Source organism: Callorhinus ursinus, unplaced genomic scaffold, assembly GCF_003265705.2.
Source record: "Callorhinus ursinus isolate GAN/ISIS: 27379988/994484 unplaced genomic scaffold, GSC_fseal_2.0 scaffold1, whole genome shotgun sequence".
NCBI classification, from domain to species: domain Eukaryota; kingdom Metazoa; phylum Chordata; class Mammalia; order Carnivora; family Otariidae; genus Callorhinus; species Callorhinus ursinus.
The window spans coordinates 103,270,414-103,280,086 of NW_027397063.1; the positions used below are offsets into that span (position 1 = coordinate 103,270,414).

General features: G+C 48.2%; 1 pseudogene; it reads right to left on the bottom strand.

The window, feature by feature from the left end:
• Nucleotides 1-663: 663 nt before the first annotated feature.
• Nucleotides 664-8,395, bottom strand: LOC112820024 (collagen alpha-1(XVIII) chain-like; annotated as a pseudogene).
• Nucleotides 8,396-9,673: the final 1,278 nt, after the last annotated feature.

Here is a 9,673-nt window from a genome sequence, read left to right on the forward strand (position 1 = left end):
TATTTTTTAACTTTTCTGTGTCCCGTCACTCCGCACCTAGAAAGTAAGCTCCGCACGCACGTGTGGGGGCTCTGTCCTGTTCACTGGTGCCTCCACAGCACCCCAATCGGCGCCTGGGGCATAGTAGGCGCTCAGTAAATATTGATGGGCTTGCAGAATGAAACAATCACTAGTGTGATAAGGATTATAAAGAAGAGAGCTGGGTGCTATAGGAGCAGATAAATGAGTGGACTAACCTGGTTTCGGGGTGTCAGGAACCTTTTCCTTGAGAAGGTGTCAGTTCAAGCAGAGACCAGAGGATTAAAAAGAGAAAGCCAGATGGTCCAGCTCCACCCCCACCTGAAGCAGGTCCAGGTCTGTGGGCAAGTCATTTCACCTCTCTGTGCTGTTTTCCTCATCTGCAAAATGAGAGCAATACTGGTCCCCGAGTCAGAGGGTTCTTGTGAGGGTTATAGGAGTTTACAAATGTAAAGTACTTAGGACAGTGCCTAGAACACTGAGCACAAAGGAGGGTGCACTATTTTTGTTTTTCTTGTTTTCGGTCCGTCATTTCTGTTCTAAACTCATGAAGCGTGCAGGATCGTTCGCATCACAAACTTACCCATTGTCCTTAGTCCCACTTGTGTTTTTCCTTATTTTTCCCCAAGACCCCCAGTGGGATGCTCATTTCTGTGAAGACAGGGAAACAACAAATGTGTTGTGCGCTGGCAGCCCCGGGGAATGCCAGGGTGAACCAGACAGGGTCCTGGCCCTCAAGCTGCTCTCGGGCCGGTAACCCTCATTCAACACCACGGGGGATGGAAGTGGGGTAACAAGACCACAGGGACGGTTGGGCAGGGGCTGTGGAAGCGCCATGGAGGAGCTTTCTGGAAGCACGGTTGTCCAACTTGCAGGCTGAAAGAAGAGCAAGAATGAGGTCTATAAAGTAGGAGATGGAGGAGACCGTAAGCGATTCATTCTGACCCACACAACCTGAGCTCTTCTTCCTAGAGTGCTGTTCAGTGGAAGTACTAACTCCATCTCCAGAAAGCACTGGAAAGGATTTTAAAACTTTACTGAAGTTTTTAAAACAAACCTAAACCAAGACACACTGCAAGGCTCAGAGCACGTTCTCCTAAAATCCCTCCTCAGCTACCCTTGCCCGGTCTCCACAGCAGCTACCGAGAAGACTCTCCTGGCTCCTTTCCCCTCCCCGTTCTAGAACTCTCCTCCCCATCTCACAGCTGCGTCCCGCTCCCTCCCCACTTCTGCTCAGCTCTTCACTGACTAGCTGCATTTCACTTTTCTAGGCCTCCTTCCCTTCATCTTTTATTCGCAGCAGCAACACAAAGCCAGGCTCTGAGGCCTCCTTAGAAGAGAGGGGGAGGCTGCAAACAGGTACTATCCTATACTTTTTCTTTTACCCCATCACAGATTCCCCCTAGTGAAAGCTTCGGGAATGTGCCTCTGAAGGGGGGACGGCACTGGGTCCAGGCCACCCTCCGCCCGCCCCAGCACTCTTCCCCAACACATCTTTCCTGCTGGGTTGAGCCCGAGCCTCCTCTGCCAGCAGTGAGGGTGGGTGGGGGGACCCTGAGGCTGCCCGTGAGGCCTGGGTGCTACACAGTGTCTTCTAGAACAATAGCCTCTGAACTTTAAGACTCACTGTAAGAAATACATTGTACATCACAGCAAAACGCACACACGGCACACCGTGCATACACACATGCAAATGAAATAACAGCTTAATAAAACAGGACTTCACTTTTATTCTATGGATGTCATTTTAAAGTGGGAATAATCATTGTCTTTTAGGGATACAAACCAAAGGGTTTACAGATAAAATGATGTAATAATTCATTGAGACAGATGGCTTCCAAATAATTGAGACAGATGGAATGACATGGAGATGATATAGGACTGACCATGAGGAGGTAGTTGCTGAAGCTGGGTGAGAGGCACATGAAAGGATGTCAGACTATTCTCTCCAATATTCTAGATATTAGATATCTTCCATAGTAAAAAAATTTAAAATAAAACAAAAATATTGGTTCTGCCCTACTAAATTGATTTCACAATCCACTGATAGGCCAAGAATTATAGTTTGTGAAATACCTTCTAGAAAATCTGAGAAATTTGAAGCTAGATGGCAGGAAAACATGTCAACATCCAGATTTTATCTAATACACACAGACACCCCACCCTCCAAACAAGGTCTGTTCTCCTCCCAGTGTTGGGACGTGGGGTGCGTGCTGAGTTTTGCTCCCCTCCTCAGCGTACGGGTACTTATCGGACAGCCCTGTTCGCCAAAATGGAAACCGACACAGCAGTTATCTGCACCTACCAAGATTTGAGTCCATTTCTCACGAACTCAGATCTTCTGAACTTCAGAGGGTTTGTGCCTGAGGACCACAGCAATCCTGTCTATGATCAACCCTGTCAGGCTAGAAGCAAATTAGAGGATGTTGTCTGTAACCACAGCCCTGCAGGGACTCTGAGAAGGCTCTGGATGGGGCATGAAAACCCGCTCATCCCTCCCCTACAACCAGCTGGTCACCACCTCTGACTCCTCAGGTGCACCCTGGTGCCTCCTGGTAGTCTCTGAAGAATTCTGTTCACTCTCTCCTTTCCTTCCTTTCTAATTAGTTAAGTGAAGTGAGAGTTCAGGCAGCCCTTTTGTTTGCAACCAAATGTAAGGTCATTCAGTATCTCTCGGTCACAAGGTGCTCTGAACTAGCTTCAAAACTCTTCATCCCACCACGCCAAGCGGACGTTACCGCCAACCCTGGTGCCTGAAAGCACACGGGGACCATTCCTCTCTTCCCTCTGGTATACAGTAGGGAATTCTACACAAAAACCCCACTTCGGTGAAAAACCTTTCCATAGCTGAAGCAATTCTGCCACAAAAAAAGAGAGGCTCACAACCCTGTGTGAACCCACACTTCTCCCCAAGGGAAGTCTATCATCTTTATAACTCAAGGTTCTTGTTTCCCAGCCGACCCACAATTTCTGCATTTTTTTTTTATTTATAGCAAATAATCCCTACTGTTGGTTCCCAAACCCTGATCACTCGAACCACCATGGGAGCCCCATGCTGTCAGTGTCTGTATGGATAAAATCTAATATGGCAGGGTGGGGAAAATGCACAAGGAGGTGACAGAAATAGCCAAGGTGGTCCTGTATGGTGTCTGTTCTAAGCAAACAAACAGGGAGGTGATTATCACCTCAAATCTAGACATGAGAGTGGGATTTACCAGAAATATTGCCCATTGTGGTTATCAGTGTGTCCCCGTGGAATGCTTTATAAAGTTTGTATTTGGTGTCAAGTTACCAGCCACTTGGGATATAGTCTCCATTTGGGAGGTTACTGTCTTTATGAAAGAAGACAAGCTTCTGCTTGAGGAAGGCCGGGTGGTGCCTATTGCCTATAATGTAGAAAGCGTGGTGCCATGCCCTTTCTAGACGAGATGGCCATGTAGCTTGTCCTGAGGTTGACTCTTCGTCTCCTGGATATCCTTGTCTGGGCAGTGATAGGCCTATCTCAGGAGGGCCCTTGCTGTGTGGCTTCTGACCGTGGACCTGTAGTTCCTGTTAGACCTGCTGTGGGGGGACTGGCACATGACCTCAGCGTCATCATTCCTGGAAACCATCAGCAAAAAAGTCCCAGCCCAAGTCCTCCAAACCCTAACTGAGTACATGGAAAAGGAGGCCCCAAAATACACTATTGAATTAGTCTGGGATTATTTAAACAAGATTGCAGAATGGTACTCCTAGCTTAGAAATGTATAGACTACCTTCTGGAAGAAATTATAAACCATCCCCATTCCCATAAAGTGGACTATGAGAAGGTTGCTGACGTCCTTCGTAATTACTTACATGCAAAGATTAGTGATTCCAATGGTAACTTTCTTCACCACCTTGGAAAATATGATAGTCCACGATGGTGGGACGACAGTGAACCCCTCATTTTGTTTCTTGCAACCCCGGGCAGAAACCTATTCCCTCACTTGCCATTGAGCTACCACCAGAGCTCTCTGGGAGATGACCCTTCCCCCACCCCACCCCCCACCCTGCCAGAGCCCTCATTGAGTGTCAGTTCCTCCCACTGGCTAAGAGAAGAACTGATCCATTCATGGTGACTCTGAGGACTCCTCACTCCAGTAAAGAAAAAAAAATCACACACACTCAGGAAGCTGTTTCTCTACAGGTGTGATATGGCTGCTACTATTAGTCCAAAAATAGACACCAGTCCAGCCATGCTGGGGTCAGGTACTATGAAACCCCAGAGGCCTGGAAGAAGGTCTGGTCTAGGACCTGGTGGTAGTATAGTCCCTTGGCTTCAGGAAACCCTGCTGTCCAAGTCTTCCATCACTGCGGGGGATACCTGGCTAAGTGGCACGGCCAGATGACCCCCAGAGTGAGAGGAGCAGCTCTCGGAGCAGCTGGACCTAGGGCCCCATTGCCCATCCCCTGCTATCTACCTCTGACTTCCTTTCTTTGCTGGAATGGATTCACATTTCAGAAACTGTGTCCATGGAGGCCTAGATAAACAGAACAAAATGAAACAAAACAAACTTCATCCAGCCTGCAAGCTGATGAGGGAGTGAACCTTCTCCATCCAGAGCCATGTCTGGAGGCCCCGTGCAAGTCAGACTCTGTTAGTGCAGCCAGTCCTGGCTCAGACATTTCTCCAAACACTGGCTCCCACAGTTTCACGGTGGGTCCCACCACTTCTCTAGGACTCTGAAGTGCCACGCCACAGAGAGAGGCCACTCTCCTGGGTCCGTGACATCTACTTGCCCTGGAAGACCACCGGCAGGCAGGCTTGGAGAGGGTACCCCTGAAGCTCAGTTCCAGAAGATATTTAACTCAGTGGGTGATTGGGACCTCGAGGCCAAGGTCCAGGATACCTTCTTCCATTTTTGCCAGGTTGGGCACACAGAGTGACTAAAACCAGAGGAGTAAGGCTGGGAAGTGCTAAGAGATTACCACTATGTTTTCTACTTTTCCTTGGCAGCTCATGACAGAGAGTTGAGGACCTAAGAGGCAGGGCCACATTATGACTTTTGAGGGTCCTAAGCACTTTTAACTTCATAGGCCTCTTCCTCCATAAAAAATATTTAAAATTATATTTTACTGTTGTATTGCTATAAAGGACAAATATGTTCGTATTATATATTAAAACTTTTTCCTTAACCTAAAAGTTATATTCAGGGGACAGAGGGTTGCAAAAAATGCTTCACTGTGTTTCCTTCCATCTTTCACACTGGCCTTGAGCTTCCTGCTCTCAGCCATGATTTCTGAGTCTCCAAATCACTTTGAAGGGTGGGGAAAGGTACGTGAAGGGAAGCACCATTTCCCACACACAAATCGCCACAACGCTATAGTAATAGAGGATTATTACAGTGTTCAGTTTTAAAGGAAATTTTATTTAAGCACACTAGCAGAAATATCAAGAATAAATTTTGTCCTTTACTGCAAACATCACTGCAGATGCTAACATTAGTCATGAGAAAAACCATTTAAAAGATGTTTACAAAGCTACCTTCAGAATCTTGGGCTTCATTATCATAATATTTTCCAGCTGTTGATTGAGTATCCAGTCATGATCCACTGAGTCACAAATAGAGAGACATAAGATTGGCAATGGCTCCTGAAATATTTCACATTTGTCATTTTCAGAATTTATTATCAAGAGACAATTTATTAAAATTTTCTTTGCCAGTGTGGTTCTAATGCACTTTTTCCTACCTCAGTCTATAGGTCTACAGATGGATGGAATCCTGAAAATTTCCTATTCCTTTCAAAGGATATTTTAGTTTACTTTAACCAAACACAGAGATGCCAAGCAGCACATTTAGCAGATTTTGTGTGTCCTCAAATGAGGATGCAGTGTTACAAAACTAGAGAGAGTGAGAATTGCTCTTCATATTGTCAGAACTAAGTAAACTAAATTATTAATGGGGAGAGATAATTTTCCCTCTACCCTCCTAGGTTCTTGGCTGAGACCCCTCCCATGATAAAAAGGGTAACAGGAGAAAAACAAATTTAATTATGTATCTGTGGGAGCATCACAAAGCTATGACCCAAAGGCAGCCAGGCAATTGAGGCTTATATATCTCCTGAACTAAGGAAAGGGATAGGGGTCTAGGGCTTCAAAGGGGAGGGAGACACTTCATAGGAAGGTGAGAAAAGCAAATGTTTGGTAAATAAATATTGCCCTGCCTTACAGATAAGTCTCTCAGATGAAAAGCTTATCACTGGTAATGACTCTCTTCCTGGTAGCCGACCCCATTCTAATTTCACTTAGGCAGTTAAGGGGGAGGTAAAAAGCTTTTCCTGTGTCTGCTGGGTCTTGATTGCCTTCAGCTCAAAATAATCCACATGCCAAAGTGGCACATTCTGGTGTGGCTTGTTCTGAACCCCTCATTATCTTAGAGCAGCAGTAAGCAAACTACAACCTGTGGGCCAAATCCAGCCCACTACCTGTTTTTGTGTGGCCCAGAAGACTGGTTTTCATTTTTAATTTAAAAAAAAATTAAATGAAAAATGAAGAAGAATTTTTAGTGACAGTTAAAAATTATGTGAAATTCAAATTCCAGTGTCCATAAATAAAGTTTGATTAGAACACAACCATGCAAATTCAATTACCGATTATGGCTTCTTTCTTGCTAAAGGACAGAACTGAATATTTTTGACAGAGGCCGTATGTCCCACAAAGCCTATACTTTTTACCCTCCAGCTTTTAACAGAAAATATTTGTTGATCCCGGTCTTAGAGCATAAGAATGCCTACACAGGATCAAAGCCACCAAGTTTCTCTTAGTAGTCAGGCAATTGAGGCTTGTGTACCACTTTGAGATAAGGAACTCTTATCCACGAAAATATTACTAGCTAACCTCCGTTGGCCTCTTAAGATGTGCCCGGCCCTGTGCTAGGTGTTTTTGTTTTAAACTTTTAAAAAAAAAATACCCTCTTTGGCTTCCCTTTATTTCTTGAGGGTTACAAAAAACGTGAAACATACAGGAAAATGTCCCAGCCAGCTTCCCACCCTGGAGGTGCCAACAGACGCTCCTGCACCGCTCCTGCTTCGCTCCCCTGCTGCCTGGCCTCCCCTCTGGCCAGCTGTCCGCTTGTCCATCTGCCCGCCAGAGCCGGCAGGGCCCCTCCTTGGAGGAGGAGGTCATGAAGCTGTTCTTGATGCACGGTGCAGAGCACGAGGAAGGCGTCGTGGCAGCTCCTGGCTTTCTGCTCCAACAGCGTGCGCGCCGGCAGCGAGGAGGCCTGGGCCGCGGCTGCCGCTGCCTGGGTCCGCCCCGTCTCGCGGCAGGTGTTGGTGAGCCGGCGCCCGCGAGGGTCTGAGCCGTGCCACACGCTCTGCCGGGGCCAGGCGAGGTGCTGCCGGCCACGTCTGCCGGCGAAAGAGAAGATGCGGGCCCGGGCTTCAGCTGGCCCTCGGAGCTCGAGAACAAGGCCTCCCAGCTAGGACACAGCGCCTGGTCCCGGAGGTTAACGATGGGCACGCCTGCGCGCTCAGCCCGCTGCAAGCGCCGAAGTCCGTGCGGCGCGACGTGCAGGGGAGGGCCCACGGGTGCGGGCCGGCCTCCCGACGCGCGCCTGCTGCAAGCGCGGGAAGTCCGCGCGGCGGCTGCCTCGCATGCCGCCTGGATTGCGGGCCTTTGGGCTCAACCAGGTGGGGCACCGGCTGGACATCCTGGTGGATGTGGGTGTGGGCAGGCCCTGCGGTGGGGCGCGCTGGCGGGAAGTACACGGAGGAGTCGATGATGCGGCGCTCTGGGGTAGGGCTGGGAGTCCGCCTGGCCAGGGTGTCAAGGGCCTGCCAGGGCCCGGCGGGAGAGTGGAGACCTCGCGCTGGTGGTGCGGGTTGCCCTCGTGCAGCTGCACCATGGGGATGCGATCGGCAACTTCGTTGTGCGTCCCGCGTGGGAGTGGCGTTCGCGCCTACCGCAGGACCTTCTGGAACTTGTTTGGAACCTACGCTTATAGCTCCTCCCTCTCGGCTACTGAGATGAGCCAGCCTCCAGGCACCTCCAGCACCTTGTCCAGCGTGGTTTGGTACGCGGTCCAGGTCCTTACCCCTGAGGAGGTGCCCCTGATTCCGGGGAGTCCAGGGGGCCTGGGTGGGCAGGAACACAGTCTACCTATAAATGTCGGGGGCCCAAGAGGCCCTCGACGGTCCTCACGGCTGATGTCAGAGGTCCCTGAGGTCCAGGTGGGCCAGACTGGCCTCCGAATGCGCTGTCCCTTGGGACCCGGAATCCCAGGGTAGCCCGGCGGGTCAGGGTTCGGGGCAGGCACACTCGAGCCAAAGACTCTGCCACCCCCGGCTCACCCTGTTCACCCTTCTGCCCAGTGTCCCCTCGGTGACCCTTCTCTCCCCTCATTTCAGCCCCCATGTGTTAGTGCTACGTGTTTTTATCCATTGTCTCATTCAATCCTCACAACAACCCAGTGAGGTAGACGGTGTCACGGCCTCCATTTTATAGATGAGAAATATGAAGCTCAGGGAGATTGATTTATCTCAAGTTACTTTTAGCAAATCCCCTAACTGGGATTTAAACCCAAGACCATCTAACACTAACTATGGTGTCATTGTCACTCTCCTAGCCTTTTGGCATTATGGATGTTTGCCACTTCCATCTCTGGGGGGTAAAGACTTGCATAAAACTTACTATTGTGCAAAGTAAGACTTCCTTTTGTTTCTCCGAATTTGGACCTTTTTAACTTCACAAGGGAGCTCTGGATTTGGTACACTTGCTCTCAGTTAGACCTGTGTTATCCAGCCATAGCCCCTCTTATTTTTTTTTTAATTTTTTTTATTGTTATGTTAATCACCATATATTACATCATTAGTTTTTGATGCAGTGTTCCATGATTCATTGTTTGTTCATAACACCCAGTGCACCATGCAAAACGTGCCCTCCTCAATACCCATCACCAGGCTAACCCATCCCCCCACCCCCCTACCCTCTAGAACCCTCAGTTTTTCAGAGTCCATCATCTCTCATGGTTCGTCTCCCCCTCTGACATACTCCCCTTTTGCCCCTCTTATTGTTAGTATCGGAGTCCCATCTGTCTCAGCCTTTCCTGAGGGAAAGGGGATGTCCCTGATCTCTGCATATGGAAGTCTCCTCTACTTGTTTCAAGTCTGCTATGGTTTTATTTCTTTAAAGGCAATGACCAGAACAACATATAATATTTCCAGGTTCAATAAACTGGCTGGAGAGTGTTTCTTTTCCTCTCCTACATCTTTCTTAATGATTCTTAGCATTTCGTTATTATTTTGTTTCATCTTCTTGGGGCCACAGAAGCAAAATAGGGCAATGTTTTCAGCTTACAGTGACTTCCCAATCACATTCCTAGAACATAGCTTTGTTTTCCCAGAGCTAAGGATCCTATTATATTGTTCATATTAGTATTCTCTGAATAGTTTGAATATCATTTTCCTGTATCGTTCAAAATTTTTAGTTCTCATTCTAAAGGGAAAGGCACAAACTGTGTGTGTATAAGTGTGTGTGTGTGTGTGTGTGCACGCGCACACCTTGCTGCGTGGGGCTCCCTGCTCAGCAGGGAGTCTGCTTGAGAATTCTCTCCCTCTCCTTCTGCCTTCTCCCCTGCTTGGGCACTCTCCATCTCTCTCTAAAATAGATAAATCTTTAAAAAAACAAGCCTTC